Source organism: Leopardus geoffroyi, chromosome E1, assembly GCF_018350155.1.
Source record: "Leopardus geoffroyi isolate Oge1 chromosome E1, O.geoffroyi_Oge1_pat1.0, whole genome shotgun sequence".
NCBI classification, from domain to species: domain Eukaryota; kingdom Metazoa; phylum Chordata; class Mammalia; order Carnivora; family Felidae; genus Leopardus; species Leopardus geoffroyi.
In genome coordinates, this window is record NC_059330.1 from 10,704,056 (window position 1) to 10,724,865 (window position 20,810).

Sequence of the window (20,810 nt, forward strand, 5' to 3'; positions counted from 1 at the left end):
TGAGAGAGTAGGGGGCTCTGGCCTTTTCTGGAAAGGGCAGGTACTGAGGTCGGGGGGGGGGGGGGGGGCGGCGCGGTCAGGAGGGTTGGGGGAGGTGTGGACATACTCCAGCCTCCCTAGGAGGAGACAGAGCCACCTTTTAAAAAAAAATTGCGACAAGATCAATACTACAAGTTAATAATGAATACAATCTAAACTCAAGTTTAAGCCTTGGGAAGACAGGAAGTAAACATTGTAACAGTTGTTCTATTTTCAAAACATTTCCACTGGCATGGCTCTTCTGTGGGTTGTATTTTCACTGACTGGCGAAAGAAGAGAACAGTCATAACACTGGGGGAAGTTGGTCCTGACAAATTTTAAATTACCTATGGGAGCAAGAAAAGACTTGTTTCAGGTATATGTTACCCCCCCCCCAAAATGTCTATCTATGCCTTTTTTTTAAGTAATCTCTATACCCAATGTGGGGGTCAAACTCACAACCCTGAGATCAAGAGTCACACACTGTGCTGAGTCGGTCAGGTGCCGTCTATGCCTTTAAAAATCACTCAACATTTGGCTTTGGTCCAACGTGCTTCTAAATTCCGGGGAATTTTCTGTGAGCACCACTTTTCTCCTGACTTCTTATAAAGGTTTCCAACTACTCTTCTAAAGCACGGTCAGGACCCTCCAGTGGACTTTCAGAGTCTCCAGCATCTGGGCTGAGCTAATACAACCTGGTTCTAGCCCAATCCCCTCATTTCACAGAGGACAGAACTGAGGCCCAAGGTTACACATTAATGGGTCCACCCAGCCCTGTGGCACGGACACACGTGTCCCTCTCCAGAGAAGAAACATCTACTGGGCTAGAGTGAGGCCCACATCTCTGACAATGGGCTTTGGTCAGTGAGTGTGGTCTTTTCATCAACAACCACCCAGCTTCCCACACTGTGCCTGACGTGGATACAAATACTGTTGAATAAATTTACAGAACAGATTAAAAACAGTGTCCCTCTCCTCAGGAAGGCCAGTCTGGCAGGGGTTGGAGGTGAACACAGAGGATCTGAGGATGCAAAGCCAGCACGACCAACTCAGCTGGCTGCTGGGGGCTGCAAAGGCAGGCAGGAGAAGGGACTTCCGCGAGAAACAACTCCCAGTGTGTCTTCAAAGCTGAGGAGACCTGAGAGGGTGGGAGGAAGTGATAATGTAAATTACTCCTCATCGGTAAAACGAGGAAACTGAGGCCAAAGACAGAGCAGCACAGCTGGAGCCTGGACACGAAACAAGTGCCCTCCCTCTGCCCACCCCCCATTACCACCTACCGGGCTCATTTCAGGCTCTTCTGGCTGTGAAGCAGCCACGGCAGCCTTGGGCCAGGCTCTAGCTCACTGAATGCTCATGAAAAGCCTCCAGGTAAGGTAGGTGAGGAACCCGAGGACCTGAAGTCATGGGGTCAGCTAACCAAGGTCACCTCCACCAAAGCAGCCTGGTGCGGCCGGGACCTGCTCCCTGCCCCCTCCTCCTGCAGTGGCCCGTCCTCCCCACCATCCTCCCCACGAGCTGCTGCAGCTGTTGTGCTGCTTCTGCCAGAGAAACAACGGATGGCCCTCACCTTCCTCATGTAAAGCCTCACGTGGGCAACGGGCACATCAAAAAAATTAAGAAACAAACGAGAGATGCGGTAGGGGCGAGGGGAAGGGAAGAACCACAGAAAACACAACGATCACTGATCACATGTAACCGTACAAATAAGGGACAGCTCATAAAATTTTATGCTGGTGACAACCGATATATCTTCTATGGCTAACAAGGCCTTCTCTCCAGCCTCAGATATGCCAAGAATTCTGTCCCCATCTGAAGCCACAGAACGGGGCTTCAGCAGAAGGCAGGCATATTCTGCCTCTCCACTGATCTGGCCAGCTCTCATAAATCCTCTAAAGCCTGTCAAAGGACCAGGGATAAAAATGTTCACGGTGACCTGCCCATTTGATTTAGTTAGGCTTTTTCATTCACAGCAACATTCACTGCTGCCAGGGATGGGGCAGGCCTCAAAAGCAAAAAGGAACACTTTGATTTTTAATGAGCATCCCTCAGCTTAAAGTACAAACACTCGTTAAAATCAGTAGTAACATTCAGCTGGACTTAACGCCCAGGGGCCCGGCGACGTGCCAGGGACCACCGGGCCCCTCCGTTTGTCACTCCATCTGTCTGGTGCGCGGCAGGTACGACGTTCCCACTGTCAGGGAGGCAGGAGGCGTGGGAATCCGCTGCTGAAGAGGTCCTCGGCCACCTTCCTCCAGGTCAGGAAGCAGCTTTGATTAAGCATGAGAGCAAATGGTCTTGGTAAGAAGGTCTCAAATGGTTGGAAACATAACGGAGAAACCAAACACAAACAATTTCCTGAGGAAGAAATGACGCCCCGGCTCTGCTCCCTTCTTCTAGTCCAGCCACCTTGGACCCAGTGTCCTCCTAGGGAGAGGCCAGGAGGCCTGGCCAGGGCACCCACCAAGCCTCCTAGGCCTTTGGTGGCAAAGAAAAGGCTGCACTTCCTCCGATCAAGGGCGGGGGGGGTGTTCCTGCCCTGCCAGACAGAGGCTGGCAAAGGAGCTGAGAAACCGGGGCTGCAGACCAAGGCAGGGGTTTTCTCTAATAGGCTCAACTTGCAAAGACATCTGTTAGCAGTCTCTTTGAAATATTTAGGCTCTAAGAAGGGCAAAGCTAATAAAACATTTCTTACAGTCAGAGAAATATAGAAAGCCCATATAATTTGAATGGCTGCCTGCCTTTTTTGTAAAGCCGTAGATAAGAGGTGCTTTCAGGATGGGCGCGTGGTGAGAATGAGGAGACCTAGGGATACAAAATTCCTGATAGGAGAAAGGACACCAGAGGCGCCTCCAAGAAACCATCTTCAAGGCCAGCTGGGTGGCACGCCTCACCAGAGACTCTGTGGACCGACCCTTCCAATTCCTGCCATGAGAGAAGCCAGCGACACTCGAGTGGGCTGCAGGACCACAGCCCCGGATCTCCCAGGAGGCCCCAACTGGGGACGGACACCTGGGGGGCCCTACCGCACTTGTCCACGTGGACCTCAGACCTCACTCTCCCCATTCCAAAACTTCTCCCCCTCAACCTCAGGATTGGACAGTCAACACCTAAACATCTCCTCTCCAGGCAAACATCTGCCAGGCACTCCCTCCCCAAAATAGGCCCCGAACACAGCACATCTTCAAATAGACACCCTGCAGTGTTTCCAGAACCTAAGTTTTGTTTTGTTCTTGCTTTTTTGAACAGTACGCATGGTCCACCTTCCAAACCTTCCCTCTTCATCTGCCAGTTTTCTTCCGTTTCCAGCTTGCTGAGCCTGAACTAACTAGTACAGGATAATCTGTGACCTCGTGGGACTCTTCAATCAAGCCTAGGAAGCCGTGGTCAGTTCATATACCCCCATTTATTAAGGAGCTTGAGCTCAGATATGGGGAAGGCAGGAGGTAGGAGGCGATGGGGATTGTCAAAACAAGAAGGAAAAATAAACTTTGTTAAAGGTTTAGACCAAGATGGCAAAAAGGGGGGAGGGCTTATTTCCATAAATTACATACCAACAACTCAAGGGACAAATGCCATCAGAATATCAGTAATTAGATGGGGCACCTGGGTGGCTCAGTCATGACATCATGGCTTAGGTTGAGCCCTGCCTCAGGCTCTGTGCTGACAGCTCAGAGCCTGGAGCCTGATTCGGATTCTGTATCCTTGTCTGTCTCTCCCCCACTTGTCCTCTCTCTCTGTCTCTCTGTCTTTCTCTCTCTCTCAAATGTAAGTAAACATTTAAAAAAATCAGTAATCAGAAAGAGCTTCAGAAATCGAGTTCTGTTATCAGACATGACTTAAACTATTGCATTATAAGTGGTAAAGTTTGTACAACTCTGTTAGGACTTTCAATATTTTCTGAATGGAGCCAAGTTGAGATTTCTATTCAAAGTAAACAAATTTTTAGGGTGCCTGGGTGTTTCAGTCGATTAAGCGTCCAACTCTTGATTTGGGTTCAGATCCTGATCTCATGGTTCATGGGATCGAGCCCCACACTGGGCTCTGTGCTGACAACAGGGAGCCTGCTTGGGATTTTCTCTCTCCCCCTCTCTCTCTGCCCCTCCCCTGCTCGTTCTCTCTCTTTCTCTCTCTATCAAAATAAATAAACTTAAAAAAAAAAAAAAAAGCAAACAAATTTTTCTGCATCTACAGAACAGCTGACCAGGAGCCAAAGGATGTCCATTTGTTACCCTGGATGAGATGACACGGGGCTCCCACCACACCTCCCCACTCCGGACCCAGCCCTGACTAGCCTATTTTGAAAATGTATTAATAATCTGTTTTATTAAGAATCAAGGCTTCTGGTGCACAAGAGGTAAACCTCCCTGAATTGATCAAATCCAACAAACAGCAAAGAAACTGAACATTTCAGCTGCCCTGGGGAAGTCTCATCGTGGGCAATGCGCATTTCTGTCAGGCCTTCCAAAAGGCCTTTGAGAGTTCTGGAGAACCCCCCCATCAAAAGCCAACAGTCTATCCAGTATAGAAGGGGACACTCACTTTTCTACAGTTAGGCCCCAGTATCGGAGAAGATTCTTTAAGCCAAAGATCGCTTTCATTTCTGTCCTGGAAATGGAATCTACTGTTTCTGCTTATGCAACATCCACTTCCTCTTGTCTTAGAAAGATCCTGGGTCTCCCAAGGGGGAAGCGGCCAGGAGCAGGTCCAGCCCAGGCTCTGCCCGTCAGAGCGCCACAGGCCCCCAACCACAGTGGCTGCATCACGGCAGGTGGGCCATCCAGACTGGGCTGTCCGGAGACCCTTCTGGGTGGCTCTAAAGTGCTAGGAAACCAGAAGGTGGCTGAGCTGCCGGAAGCCACCACAGGGCCAGGGGTTCCCTAAACCTAAAGGGACAGTGAAGAAAGCAAAGAGCAAAGGGAGGGAGGGCAGCAAGACAACACGGGTGGAGCCTCTGGGTCCACCTGTCTTGAAGCCATCTCTCCTCCACGCAGGTGCCTGCGTGGTCACTTGTAACCTACAGCAACGTGTGCTGTCACTTGTAACAGCGAGCCCAGCGTGAGGAGCGCCCTGAGAGCAGGAAAGCCGGCAACGGGCAAACACCAGACGCACAGTGAGTGCCCCCCACCCCGACTCCCCCACGGGGCTTCAAGTAGACGTGAGGGGACACCAACCAGACTCTCCCCAGGCACACCTGACCCACGACCTCAGGCGGACTGAGGAGCCGTGTCCCTCCCGGGGAGGCTCGTCACTCCTCAAAACGCAGGCGGCCACCAGTCAAGGTCTCTTCCAGAGTGACGGCAAAGTAAGAGAGCCCGACGGTCACACTCGCTGGGGACAAGCTGGGCAAGACAAACCCTGGCGTTCTTGAAAACACAACCAGAATCCAAGAGGCACCGGAGACTGGAATAGCCAAAGAACAAGACTAAATAAACAAACAAACATTCCGAGGCCAGAGCGGTGCCCCTGGAGGCAAGAAGAATTCCATAAAAATGTGCTCCAAGGGCTTGTGCAACTGGGTGGGGAAATTCCTTCCAAACCTAGTGTTCGCTGAAAGAAAGAAGAGGCTCTCTCCGCTACCCAGAGCAGCCCGGGTGGGTCTGCGGTCAGAGCCCAGAGGTCCCTGGGCCGCTCTTGCGTTGCTGCGTCATGGAGGCGGGCGTGGCTGGCTGGGCTCCGAGAAGACACACGCCCTGCCCACGGAGGTCCCCGCCACATCCCTAAGGAGATCTTGGCAGTGGCTTCGCAGGGACCAGGGATCATCGTCAGGGGGCAAGACCAGCTATGAGGGAATAGCCCCAAGGGTCTCTCCCTGCTCCCCAAAACCTAACAGCCGCAGGTCAACCAACGCCGATTGTGATGACCCAGTCTCGGTCGACAGACACGGCTGAGTGAACTGATCTGAAAACCATCATCTCAGATGAGGGCTCAAACTATCTGTGTGTGGCAGCCTCCTGTGACTTCATGTGCACTTTGTTCTTCTCGAGGCAGAGGACGGGGAGAGCTGTGGGAAGGGGGCATGGCCACCGTTCCTGCCGTGGCACACCGGTGTGGCCCGCCGTCGGCCGTCTTCCAGAAGCCCCTGCGGAGACTGGTCAAAAAGCTCCAGACACACAATAACTGGGGGCAGCGCAGAGGGGCGGCGACACCCTGACCAAGCTCCCAGGGTGATTTCTGAGTATCCTGGAGTGAGTGCCCTGGTGTCACCGCATGACACTCATAGACACCAAAAGTTTGTGAAACACATTGCAAGCCTTGACTAGTTGGCTTTAATTCTCCTCTGCGTGCAATCCACGAGTGAGGAAACATCTCCACCTTCCTACTGGGGAAAAGGGTACCACGACCATCACAAGGAGGCTCAGTCAGGGGGTGGCTGAGACTACGGCTCACATGACCAAACTGAGCCGGCTTTCCAGAAGACAACGGTCCAGTTAGGACAATATGGACAGTGCCACATTCTTTTCCACAGTAATCATTTCAGCCTAAAGAGAAAGGACTATTATGACCCTGCATCAGCCAAGCTAGCAATAACTCAGAGCCTAATGACTACTGCTCATGCACAGGGGAGAAAGGAAAAGGGGGTGGGGGGAGAAACACCCTTTACGTTCACCAGAAAAATGGTGAGATTCAGCCAAAAAAGAAGTGTTCTCTTCACTGAGTGGAGAAATCAAATTTTATATCACCATCCAAAAAGGAGGATTATTATAAACATGAAAAAAAAATTTTTTTTTCATGTTTATTTATTCTGACAGAGAGAGAGAGAGAGAGAGAGAGAGAACACAGCAGGGGCAGGGCAGAGGAGAGGGAGAGAGAGAATCCCAAGCAGGCTCCACGATGCCAGTGCAGAGCCCAATGTGGGGCTCGAACTCACTAACTGTGAGATCGTGACCTGAGCCAAAACCAAGAGTCAGACACTTACCCGACCACATCACCCAGGTGCCCCAAAAACAAACATTTTAGACTTGACTTCTAGATGATAAAGCAGGTCAGGTTAAACTGCCCACGCACCTCTCCGCTCTCACTTCTAGGGGAGGAAGAGCCCCACGGGGGTGTCAGCTAACCTACCACCAGGTGGAAATGAAGGACTCCCGCCCCAATGCTGGGCAGTGCCCCTCCTCCCACCAGGCAGCCAGTCCTCCACCGGAGAACATCCTGGGCGGCCTCTGCCAGGATCTGACAGTCACTGAAGCAAGTCAGATAGCCTTGTATGGCTTTACCTATTCTAAGGTTTTCTAAAGTACTGAAAACACCCATGAGGAATTCTCTTTTTCTTTGCCAGTGTGCCCCGACCACTTAGTCTCTGAGAAGAGCAGCCTGTGGGTGCAGATGATATGGGTATTGAAATGCACTCATTTTTAAAGATCACGTGAGCCAGGGTCAGAGCTGCTCTGGCCATTCTGGCTACACTCTGGCCATCGGACACAGCCACTTAGTTTCACTCCCCGATTTAGGAGACGGGGTATGTTGAGCTGTGGCTCTCTCACCGGAAGGGTCAAGGATCAAAATCTTGACAACTGGACCAAGGCAAGGCATAAATATGCCATTTTAAAAGAAAAAAGAACTCTTTAATGCTCCCCACCTCTCTTCTACTCTTCAGAGTAGTTTTGCAAATGACCAATCATTGACAGCATTCTTAAAAAATCACACCAAGGGGCGCCTGGGCGGCTCAATCGATTGAGCGTCTGACTTCATGATCTCACGGTTCGTGGGTTCGAGTCCTGCGTCAGGCGGTGTGCTGACAGCTCGGAGCCTGGAGCCTGCTTCCGATTCTGTGTCTCCCTCTCTCTGTGTTCCTCCCCTGCTCATGCTTTCTCTCTCTCTCTCTCAAAAATAAATATTAAAAAAAAATTTTTGAAATGATGGGGTAGACCAGATGCTCTCCCTAAACCCTTCAATTCCCAAGACCCTCTTTCTGACAAATGGCTCAATTCCCTGCCACCTCCGTGGTTGTCACGGGGAGCCCTGACCAGCTCAGCCACAGGTCACTGACTGTGAGGTGAGAACTCTGGCTACGAGCCTAGTGGCAGATGCTTCTGTCCGCCTCTGGGGCTCAATGGTGGGCAAAACGGTAGGGCTTCCTTTGGGCCTTTGGAGGCATGAAGAGCCCTCAGAAGAACCCTTCCCTCCTCCCAGGAAGGCAGCTTGTGTGTGACCCCCGGGCCAGAGCGTCTCTATTTCTAACACACTGTGACTGTGCTACTAGAAATGCCCACAAATAACTGGCTGCAATGCCACCCAGAGACTGGGAACCACGGCATGGGGGCATCTGATGGCTCCACACACCCATCCCACCCCCATGGGGCAGGCCCAGCTATGGATTATACTTTGATCAGTACAATTTTCCAGCTTGAGACATCTGAAAAAAATGCAGAGCTGCATGGGAAAATTTAGAATTCCCATGATTTTGTGCTTAATTTAGCCCTGGCTGGCCGCTGTGATGGCACTAAGTCCCGGGCTGTCGCCGTCTCCTGAGGAGCCAGCGCGAGAGAGCGGGAGCGGCGTGAGGGTGAACTACGGGCCCCCTGGGCCAGGACCCCACAGACCTGGTTTCGGGCACAGCAGAGAGCTACCACTTTTCTCAAACGGAGCTCCAGATGCTTGCCAAGAGGAACCCTGCAGGAAAGGAACACGTATTTCCACACTTGGAAGAGCAAACCCAAAGCCAGGAGGAAAACAACTGGTTTGCTCACCTCTCTCTGCCCTTAAAGCAGCAGCTCCAGGAGTCGGGCCTCCCCTCGCAGCGGCTGTGAAGGAACGAGGCCAATTTCCGTGGGCAGCTGGGGAGTTACTTCCGCGGACTGTCAGGGAGCGATGGCTGATGCCCACTGACCCTCAGGGCTGGGCCTGGGTCCCCATCCCCCACCCCAGGCAGCCGGCCGGGGGTGGGGGTGGGGGTGGGGGTCAAGCCAGGGCCCCAGAGACCAGAGGACAGGCTCACCTCGGCAAACGGGCATCGGAAAGAAAGGATAGGCCAGATTCTCTGAAATCAGGGCCCGGGGCTACCCTGAGGAAGGACAGGACTCGAAGGTTAACTCTCTCTGTGTCACCATGTGCTGCACCCTCTTCTCCAATCACTGTCCTATTACTGGGACAGTCCGCTCACTGTCACTTCAGAGAAGCCCATGTGCCACAAACAGGCCCCAGCCCCTCTACCCACCTGCTGCCTCGTCTGCCTGACGTTCTTCCCACGACTGTCACTTGGACGGCCTTTCTGGCCATTTTTATCCCGCTTTAAATATCGCCTCCTCAGACCCACCAGTCACCCTGCCACGTCACCACCTTGAATGCTCAGCAAAGCCCCGCTCTGCACGGCGTTTTCTCGCTTGTGGACCTGTTTCTCCCCTGTGCCCCCTCCACCACCCCACCCCCCCCCCGCCCCCCGCCCCCCGCCCCTGACCTCCGTGAGAGCAGGTCCTGCCTGTGTTCACCACAGTCTCCTCTGGGCCAAGAGCAGAGCCCGGCGCACAGTGAGCGCTGAGCGAACACAGGGGCGACAAGTAAGACCGTGTTTAAAGTTCTCACAGTCCCGTCCATCTAGAGACCAGCAGCGTTAACGCCGTCTCCCTTTCCGCTCAGCTCACCGTCACGGGAGTTAAGCGGCTGCCGTACTGACTGCCCAGGATGAACTGCCCGAGGACAGGACTGCCAGGCCCCCAGCTTCACGAGCGCCACCACAGGAGTGGAGAGTCGCCAGGGCCCGGACCCCACGCAGAGCAGAGACCATTCGATGCCCCCGACAGCCTAGGCTCGGGAGCAAAGCCAGCCGGCGTCAGGCCGCATGTGAGGGCTAACGCGGGGATTTCTTATCGAGGTGCCTGGAGAGACACTGGCAAATAACAGGTGTCCAAATATCTGCGTCCTCTTCCCGGCACCACCAAGGGGAGGACATCGGTAAGGATGTTACTCGGCACGTCCCCGAGGGTGACTCAAAAAGAACTTCCAAAGCAGGAGACAAAAGCCCACGGGAGCTTCTCCGTGAAAACCGTGCTGGGTGGATATCGTCTGCCAGTCCGTTGGTCCACAAGCGCCCATTTCCTGACCACACAGCAACCTGATAAACAGGGTCACCGGCTCCGGCTTTTCTCTGTGGCTGGCATTTCCAAGAAAGGTCTCCGCGTGCTAATTCTTTGTTACTAGTAACTGTGATAGAATAGCCTTAGGACAGCAGGAGAAAGAGAAGACTCTCTTTAATAGAAACTAGCAAATATTAATTGAGCCCCAACTATATGCCAGGCATGTTCTGAGAACACACGTTTCCTTATTAAATCTCCATAACAGTCCTAGAGGGAGCTATTATTATTATCCTCCTTTTACAGAGGAGGAAGCTGAAGCACAGAGAGGTTCAGGAACCAGCCCAGGCTGCACTGCCAGCAGGGGTTAGGACCAGGATTTGATCCCGGACCTCTGGCCTCTGGTCCTATTCTGTACTTCGTATGTATTCCTTCTGGCTTCAGTCCCATCCAGGGCTCAAAGTCACGAGAACAATGAATTTGTCCCTGCTGACGCTGCAGCCCGGAAAGGCGCCTCTTGCCTCTGTGTTTGAGAGGCCAGAAAATGGTGGAGGAGAAACTGTTTTCCTACCCCTGTGCAGCTGGCCACCGGGTGGAGGTCCCGTCCCCAGCCAGCTCACCAAGCCACGTGAGCAGGGGAAAAGATGCTGGAGCCGGAAGGGCCTGAGGACTCACCTATGTGCAGACACCAAGGCCCAGAGCAATTTAATGCTGTACCAGGATCAGACCCTGGCATTCCCTGCTCCTACCAGCATAGCCCACAAAGGAAAAAGGTTTTAAAGATGAGCTTCAAAGAAAGCTTCCCCTTGAAATGTGTAAGGTTCTACAGACTGGCAATACAATGAAATCAGTCAGGACAGAAGTCTGAAATACCACAGACTCCAAAACGATTTTTTTAAATGTGTTCTTCAGAACTCACATCCTTAAGAAATGATGTCTCTTTGGCTATAACCAGATCTTCCGCTAATTCAGTTACATCAAGAAGTCTGCATTATTCCTTCCTTCCTTCCTTCCTTCCTTTCTTTCTTTCTTTCTTTCTTTCTTTCTTTTTTAAATGTTTCTTTACTTGAGAAAGAGAGAGTACTAGCAGGGGAGGGGCAGAGAGAGAGGAAGACAGAGAATCCTAAAAGGACTCCGTGCTGACGGCAGAGAGCCCAAGGTGGGGCTCAAACTCACAAACCGTGAGATCATTACCTGAGCCAAAGTCAGAGGCTTAACCTACTGAGCCACCCAGGCGCCCCCTTGTATTATTCCTTTCGAATAGCTGTGGTCATCTGAAATTCCACTCAGAAAAAACTGGGTCTCCATGTTGAAAGGTAAACCTTCTTTTTTGGTACAGAATAAAAATATTATTTCCCTCCTTCCTCTTCTGCTGGAGACGGTCCCAGTGCTTTATTTACTCTGCAATACCGACTGGGTATGTCAGGAGGAAATGTTCCTTCTAACTCTTAAATGTCAGTCTCTGCCCCAGAAAAGACGTGAGCTGGCCCTAACGTCTTCTTGCTGTTCCTCTGTTTGCTTAAGTTTTTATTATGTGTTATTGGATGCACATAAAAGAATTAAGTGCAAACCACATGTGAGGCACAAACAAAAGGGACCCCTGTGATCCCCCAAGCTCTCAAGGCCTAGGGCACGACCACAGTGCCCACCCCAGGGGGTCCTTCCCCTCCCTACTTCCTCTGCCCCAGGCAAACAGCTTGGGTTCTGGATTCTTCAGTACCTTGATTTTTTTTTTTTTAATGTTTATTGGAGAGAGAGAGGGAGAGGGAGAGAGAGACAGGAGAGAGAGAGAGAGAGAGAGAGGGAGAGAGAGAGAGAGAGAAAGCACGAGCAGGGGAGGGGCAGAGAGAGAGAGGGACACACAGAATCTGAAGCAGGCTCCAGGCTCTGAGCTGTCAGCACAGAGCCCGATGCAGAGCTGGGCCCCACGAATGCGAGATCGTGACCTCAGCCAAAGTCAGATGCTTAACCGACGGAGCCACCCTGGAGCCCTGTCCCTCGCTGTTTAAAGCAGAAAATTATTTTACCACCAGTGCCGTAAAACCAAATAATGTGTGGTCTTCCACGAGTTGCTTCTGTCATTTCATACCATCTATGTTCCTGAGGCGCATCCACGTCGCGCCATAAGGCTAGCTGTGGCCCACCTGCTTTATGTTCGCACGTAACAATTTATACACACTCTCCTGCCAATGGACACTTAAACTATTTCCAAACTTTTGCCATCATGAATAATTCCGGTCTGTGCACGCACGGCTCCCAGGACACAGGGGCAGGGTGTTTCCAGAGTACGTTCCTAAGAGTAGAACTGCTCATTTACAGGGTGTGCAAAAGCTCTCCACGGATTTTGAAAACACTCTTGCTGTCCTTTAATGACATCGTTTTATCATTACAGAGCAGACGTATTAATGGTTTAGTCGATACCAGGTTCAACAATTACTCTTCACTCGCTCAGTGTGAAAAGAACGGCTCCAACAGGCACGAGGGTTTAGGGAGGCACAAGACGTGGCTTCTGGTCTGGGCTGGGGGACCACAGAGCAGATTACAAGCTGCGGGCCCCGGGGCAGCTCACAGGAAGATCAGGACAGGCTGTGGGATGCCGAGTGCATCTGAGGCAATGCTGTTGAAGAATGAGGGGCACGAGCAAGTGTTCGTTCAGGCAGAGCACAGAGACAGCGAGGGGTGTGGGAGTGGGGTCTCCAGGGGGCCGGCGGGGAGAGGCTGTGCTGCCGGGGCCCCACTCAGCACACTACGAAATCTGGACTTGCGTGGTTACTCACTTGCAAGATTTTGCCATTTCCTCCCAAAAATGATAATGCTAGTGGCTGACACTTACAGAGCGCTTGCTACGCGCCAGGTGCTGTCTTAGGAACGGCCTCATTTAGTTGCTCCTCTAAGTGGCACTATTGTTCGCTTACTATGTTTCTTTAAATCCATTTCCTTTTAAATTCAAATACCCACTCTAAGTAATAACATACACGAAATCAGGCATCACTGCTGTGACATTTGGGAAGTTGGGGGCCTGTTTGTTTTTTCTTTTTAATTTTTTTAATGTTTTTATTTATTTTTGAGACAGAGGGAGACAGAGCGTGAGCAGGGGAGGGGCAGAGAGAGGGGGAGACACAGAATCCGAAGCAGGCTCCAGGCTGTCAGCACAGAGCCCGACGCGGGGCTCGAACCCACGAACCGTGAGATCATGACCTGAGCCGAAGTCGGATGCTTCACCGACGGAGCCCCCCAGGCACCCCTGTTTGTTTTGTTTTTGAGACAGAATTCATAGAGCATAAAATTCACCATTTTTCAGTGCACAAATCACACTTCCCGTTTAGTATATCCACAGTGTTGTGCTAGGGTCATCCCAAGAAGGGGCCGTGCATCTGTTAGTCCCCACCCGAGCCCCTTCCCGCTCCCCACCCCCGCCCCTGTCCCAGACATATCATATGAACAGAATCATCCAACCTCTGGCCTTTCGTGTCTTCTTTCTTTTACCTAACACATCTTAAACACTGATCCACGGTGCAGTATAAATCAGGACTTCGTTCCTTTTTAGGGCTGAGGAATTTTCCATTGTATGGAGATACTACCTCTTTATCTACCTACTTCGTTGGAGGACATCTGGGTTGTTTCCCCCTTATTTTGGCCGATGAATAGTGCCGCTGTGAACATTTGCATACAAGTGTCTGCACGGACATACGCCTTCAGCTCTCCCGGGTCTACACTGAAGAGTGGAATCGCCAGCTCATGTGGTAACTCAGTGTTGAGCTTTTTCCACTGCCAAAGTACTAGGGCATTTTTAAGAGAAAGAACTATTAAAATTCAACATTCGACTGCGTACCACTCAAAATTATTTTAGGAAATACTGCTGGAGCAAAGCTACAGCGCTTGGTTTTTGTTTTGTTTGGGAGCAAGGCAATGACGCTGTCACAACAGTATTTCTGGAATCCTGACCAAGCAGCACAGGGTGAGAGGGCCAGGGTGGGGAGGAGGGAGGACGAGGAAGACAGGAAGACCACTTAGGGCCCACACGAGGGGCGATGAGAAGAACTGAGGCCCGAATGCGGGGGCAGCAGGGGAGCAGAAAGGCGGGAGGCCTCGGACATAAACGCAGAGCAGAACGAACCCCCGACAGCTGAAGGTCAGCGCGGGGTGGGACAGGTGGAGTGGCGGTAGCCAGGGGGACAGAGGCGCCCTTCACAGAACACAGAGGTGGGAAGAGTGTGCAGGTTTCAGGAGAAGGAAAGAGGCCGAATCCGTAGTTTTCCTTCAAACAAACAAACGTAGCTGGAGGTGACGGCAAAGCGGGCACGGAGGGCTGGGGAGGGGCACCAGGGTCCACACATTCCTCTGGGGGGAGCGGTGACACGACCAGGGGAGAACAGGGACGGAGGCTAGCAGTCACTGGGCCAAGTCCAAGAAGTGCCGGGGCGGGGGGGGGGGGGGGGGGGGGGGGGGGGGGGGGGGGAGACCCCGGAGAACCATCCGGCGCAGGCGAGGGGAGAGGCCAGGGAGTGATGCTAACGAACCGGGACAGAGAAGAGTCCAGAGGACGCGGCAAGAAGCCTGCCCGTGGGTGCCGTGAGCAGCATGCCTTCTCATGACACCGATGAGTGGCTCAGACATCCTCGCGGGGGAGGCCACTTCCCAGACCTGTGGCACCGTGGCCCGTACCTCTGGGGCAACTACCTCCTCCCCGGTTTCAGGATAAACCGAATCCAAATCACCCCCAATTCCCTCCCCTTCTGCTGGAGGATCCGCCACCTGCTTGCTGCCTGCCTGGGCTTCCGGCTCTCCCTCGGCTCTCCCTCCTTCCTCCCACGACCTCTGGACTGCAGCTCTTGGGGGGGACAGAGGCCCCGACTGTCTCCACACTGCCGCCCGCCTCACAGGGCCTGGCACGGCGCCTGGCACACATCTGCCGCGGGAATGAATGACTCCACAGGCCCCGAGTCCGGCCCCACCTGCTCCCACGCTCCCCCCCCCCCCCAACCCACAACGTCTCTGAGCTCCTCTCTGCGCCCCTAACCAAACCTCCAGATGCTCTGACAGAATGTAAAACGCGACCTCTCGGTACTGTTTGTGGGGGGTTAGAAGTGACAGCCCGACAGAGTGGAAAGATGGCTGCCTCTCCTCCCCCCCCCGCCCCCCCCCACTGTTCAGGCACGTCCCTGAACCTCCGTCTTCTCATCTGGAAAATGGACGCGGCGGCCTGCCAGGCACCACAAGACAATGGACGCGCACAAGCTGTGAGAACGGAGGTGAAAGCTTTTGCTTCTACCAGTTTCCATGCTCGCCCACACGCTTTGCAGGCCACTGGCCCCTCACCTCCCGCCCCCCCCAACCCGAAAGAGGAAAACAAGACCAAGCTGACATGGGGGGGATTTCTGAGGCAATTTCACACTAAATTTAACAAGCAGAAACAAACAGCAGTCTGCAAACCGTGTAATTTTTTTAATTCTTAAAAGATTAAAGTATGCTGGCAAATGTCAAAACACAAAAGCCAAAAAGAAATTAAAATTGTTATTTTCCTTTTGGTTTTATCTCCATTAGCCAAATGCTTTTGTTCAAACAATGTTTACATTGCCATTGTCCTGCTTTGTTTAGAAAAATAATACAAGGGTGTAGGACTGAGGGCGCACACAGATCTGCCCAGTTTCTCCGGGGCTCAGAAAACACTCGAGTTGAGAAATCTGTTGCGCCAGAGGCTGAGGAAGAACTGTTTACTCGCCTTGGAATATTCATCGGCCACGTCAATACCACCGACCTCCTCCTCTTTCGGCCACCCTGGGGATAACCAGGCCCCGAGAAGAGGACAGTCCTTCAGCACATGTATGCTTCGCAAGGAAAACATGAACCGGAGGCCTGGGGATGGCCACTTGGTGACCGCAGGCTTGGCTGCAGCGAGCCAAATGCATCAGGGTGACAGCTGTACCTTACTCAGTGCCTACTGTGTGCCAGAATTCTGCAAGGGCGGCATTTTACAGGTAAGAAGCAAGAGGTGGGTGACACCGAGCGAGCATGAGTGGGGTGAGGTCTGCGTCCCCTGCACGGAGCCACAACACCTGCTGTGAAAACTTGGACGAGCCCGGTCCCAAACCTCGGCCAATTCAAGGTTACTTGCACGAGACTGCCTTGCTCCTCTCCGATACCATCACCCACTTCTAAAGCTGCCGCTTGAAAGATCCGAGGTCTTCTCACCGACCGGCTTTCAAGGCTGCCCCGTTTATTCAGTTCCAGGTAGTTTCTACCCTGGGACTCCCCACCTTGCTACTGGCCTGTCCACACGGACTCGCTCTCCTGGGTCCCACGAATGCCCGTTCCTCTTCTCTGTAGAAATCAGTTACATTCACCAAGTACTCCCAGTTCACGTCCTTCTGGGAACTGCACGTCCCCAGGTCAGTCACGGCCCCGGCCAATAAAATCTGCTAGAAGTGAAATGTGTCGTTTTTCCGTCAAACACTTTAAAAGCCAGTGTGTAATTCTCTAAACTCCCTTCCCAAGGTGGTGGTGATGGTGGCGGCCTGGGTCAACACAGAGCTTGCCTATCTACCCGAGACAGGAAAATACGTCCACATGCAAATCTGTGCACCAGTGTTAACAGCAGCATTGCTTACAATAGCCAAAAGGTGAAAACAGCTTTGCCCATCAACAGATGACCGGGTAAATAAAATGTGGTGCAGAACGGAATATTATTCAGCCTTAAAAAGGAATGAAGTACAGATATACGCTACAACGTGATGAAGTTTGAAAATACGCTGGAAGAGCCATCCCTATTCAAACAACACCAGCATTCTTCACAGAGCTAGAACAAACAATCCTAAAATGTGTATGGAACCAGAAAAGACCCCAAATTGCCAAAGCGATCCTGAGAAAGAAAACCAAAGCCGGAGGCATCGCAATCCTGGATTTCAAGCTTATCACAAAGCTGTAATCATCAAGACAGTATGGTACTGGCACAAAAACAGACACATAGATCATGGAAACAAACAAACAAACAAAAAATCCAGAAATGGACCCACAGACGTACGGGTAACTAATCTTTGACAAAGCAGGAAAGAACATTCAAGGGAACAAAGACAGTCTCTTCAGCAAATGATGTTGGGAAAACTGGACAGCGACGTGCAGAAGAATGAACCTGGACCACTTTCTTAACACCACACACAAAAATAAACTCAAAATGGATGAGAGACCTAAACGTAAGACAGGAAGCCAACAAAATCCCACAGGAGAAAGCAGGCAACAACCTCTTTGACCCTGGCCACAGCAACTTCTTCTTACTTGACATGTCTCCAGAGGCAAGGGAAGCAAAAGCAAAAATGAACTCCTGGGACCTCATCAAGATAAAAAGCTTCTGCACAGCAAAGGAAACAATCAGCAAAACTAAAAGGCAACTGATGGAATGGGAGAAGATATTTGCAAGTGGCATACCAGATAAAGGGTTAGTATCCAAAATCTATAAAGAACTTACCAAACTCAGCACCCAAAAAACAAATAAGCCAGTGAAGATATGGGCAGAAGACATGAATAGACACTTTTCCGAAGAAGACATCCAGATGGCTAACAGACACGTGAAAAAATGCTCAACATCACTCATCATCAGGGAAATACAAATCAAAACCACACTGAGATATCACCTCACACCTGTCAGAATGGCTAACATTAACAACTCAGGCAACAACAGATGTTGGCGAGGATGCAGAGAGAGAGGATCTCTTTTGCATTGGTGGTGGCAATGCAAGCTGGTGCAGCCACTCTGGAAAACAGTATGGAGGTTCCTCAAAAAATTAAAAATAGAACTACCCTACGACCCAGCAATTGCACTGCTAGGGTTTATCCAAAGGATACAAAAATGCTGATTCTAAGGGACACAGGCACCCCAATGGTTTATAGCAGCGCTATCGTCAATAGCCAAAGTATGGAAAGAGCCCGAACGTCCACTGATGGATGACTGGATAAAGAAGACATGGTATATATATACAGAATGGAGTATTACTCGGCAATCAAAAAGAATGAAATCCTGCCATTTGCAACAATGTGGATGGAACTAGAGTGTATTATGCTAAGCGAAATTAGTCAGAGAAAGACAAATATCATATGACTTCACTCATATGTGGAATAAGATATAAAACAGATGAACATAAGGGGATGGAAGCAAAAATAATATAAAAACAGGGAGAGCAATCATAAGAGACTCTCAAATACAGACAACAAACGGAGGGTTGCTGGCGGGGTGTTGGGTGGGGGAAGGGCTAGTGGCGTGAGGGGCATTAAGGACGATGCTGGTTGGGATGAGCACTGGGTGTTGTATGTAAGTGATGAATCACAATTCTATCCCTGAAAACATATATATATTTTTTTATTAAAACATAATAAAGAAAATAAAAAAGAAAAGAACCGCATGCTTAAAGAAAGGAGCGAGGCACAAAAGGCTATCTACTGTATACATAACTCCGTTTATATGTCCAGAACAGGCAAATCCAGAGGACAGAAAGTAGACTGACAGTTGCCAGAAGGTAAAGGAAGGCTGGGGTTGGGGGTGGCGTGGGGGGACTGCTTAACGGGTATGAGTATGAGGTGTTTGGGGGAGTGATGAAATGTTAAGATTATGCTGATTGTTGCACAACTGTAAATATACTAAAAACTACTGAACTGTGTATCTCAAACAAGCGAACTTTATTGCGTGGTACACAAATTGTGAATCGATAAAGCCATTAATAACCACCACCACCACCAACAAAAAAAGGTGCCTCCGTCAGCCTGGGCCCATGAATGACGCCGATGACCGCACACCCTGGACACGCGGCACGAGGAGAGAGAGAAGTCTCTGCTGTGTCGGGCCACAGAAACATGAGGGGCTGGTTGTTTTCACAACACCACGTAGCCCACCCCCATGCAGACTCAAAACGTGTCTGTGGTCAATTAATTTAAAATCCTGGAAGGAAGCCAAGGCTGTGGTTCTGTCCCAATAGAGACCAGACTCTGTCCCAAGGCCACAGTCTGAATCTTTAAATACAGGAGATGGGGGTGGGAGGGAGGTACTTAAAGAATCTGGCTAGATCGAAACAATTCCTAGCCTGAGAAATTTTTACAACTCCTAACTTAAGGAACTAAACTCCCCAAAACATAAAGAGCTCACAGTGATTGAGAAATAAACAACCAATAACCCAAGAAAAAAAATGAGAAAAGAACCGTCCACACAAAAATATAAATGGTCCCGGGGCACCTGGGTAGCTTAGTCAGTCGAGCATCCGACTTCAGCTCAAGTCATGATCTCATGTTTCGTGAGTTCAAGCCCCACATCGGGCTCACTGCTGTCAGCACAGAGCCCACTTTGGATCCTCTGTCCGCCTTTCCTTACCACCCCCCCACACGCACTCTCCCAACAATAAATAAATATTCTTAAATAAGTAAGTAGTCCTTAAACATATGACACGATCGGCTCACACTTCAGAAAAATGCAAACCGAAGGTTACACTGAGATGCCTTTTACACCTGTCAGGTTGGCAAAAATCCAAACATCTGACTGTGCCTTCTCTCGGCAAGGCTGTGGGGAACCAGGCACTCATACCTGCTGGATGGAAGTACAAATCGGAACAACCCCTGCAGAGGGCAATTTAGCAAAATCTACCCACATTGCAAATGTGTTTGCCCTCTGACCCAGCGGTGTCCCTGGGGGACGCTACCCTCAGGTCCTCCTGCACACGCGGGAAAGATGCACAGATAAGCCTACTGGATGCAGGCGAGGTATGCTGGAAACAACCCGAATGCCTTTGTTTAGGGGATGGGATTTATTTATTTATTTTTATTTTTTTTTAACGTTTATTTATTTTTGAGACAGAGAGAGACAGAGCATGAACGGGGGAGGGGCAGAGAGAGAGGGAAACACAGAATCGGAAGCAGGCTCCAGGCTCTGAGCCATCAGCCCAGAGCACGACGCGGGGCTCGAACTCGCGGACCGCGAGATCGTGACCTGGTTGAAGTCGGACGCTTAACCCACTGAGCCACCCAGGCGCCCCAGGGGATGGGATTTAAAAGAAAACAAAGGAACAACTTCACAATATCAAACAGCTGAAAGAGTGATAATTCTCCAAGTATAAAAATAGAAAAATCTCTAGGCTACAGTGGTAGCGTAAAAGAGCAAGGTGTAGAATGATTATGCGTAGTGTGCTCTTTTCTCTAATAAAAAGGGAGAAATAAGGATATAAATTTGTGTTTGCTTTATTTGAGTAAAGAAACACTAGAAGGATATCCTAACTGCTAAAAGGGACTCTCTATTCAGGAGAAGGCAGAGGCACCTGGGTGGTCCAGTTGGTTGAACATCTGACTCTTGATTTTGGCTCAGGTCATGATCTCCCGGTTCACGAGCTCAAGCCCCAAGTCAAGATCTGTGCTGACAGCACGGAGCCTACTTGGGATTCCCCGTCTCCCTCTCTCTGCTCCTCCCCAGCAACACTCTCTCTCTCTCTCTCTCTCTCTCAAAAATAAACGCTAAAAAAGAAAAAGTGGGGGAGGGTGCCTAGGTGGCTCAGCTTGGTTAAGCTTCCAACTTCAGCTCAGGTTATGACCTCATGGTTGGTGGGTTCGAGCTCTGCGTTGGGCTCTGTGCTGACAGCTCAGAGCCTGGAGCCTGTTTCAGATTCTGTGTCTCCCTCTGTCTCTCTGCCCCTACCCTGCTTGTGCTCTCTCTGTCTCAAAAATAAACATTTAAAAAAAAAAAAAAAAAAAGAAGAAGAAGGGAGGACAAGGCAGATGAGATCAGAGGTGAAGGGCAAGATCTCTCAAAGTATA

At 50.8% G+C, this 20,810-nt stretch overlaps 1 protein-coding gene across 4 annotated transcripts in view; it reads right to left on the bottom strand.

The window, feature by feature from the left end:
- The window catches only part of EPN2 (epsin 2), an 87,338-nt gene that overhangs the window by 46,872 nt on the left and 19,656 nt on the right, over positions 1 to 20,810 (bottom strand). The window lies entirely within an intron of this gene.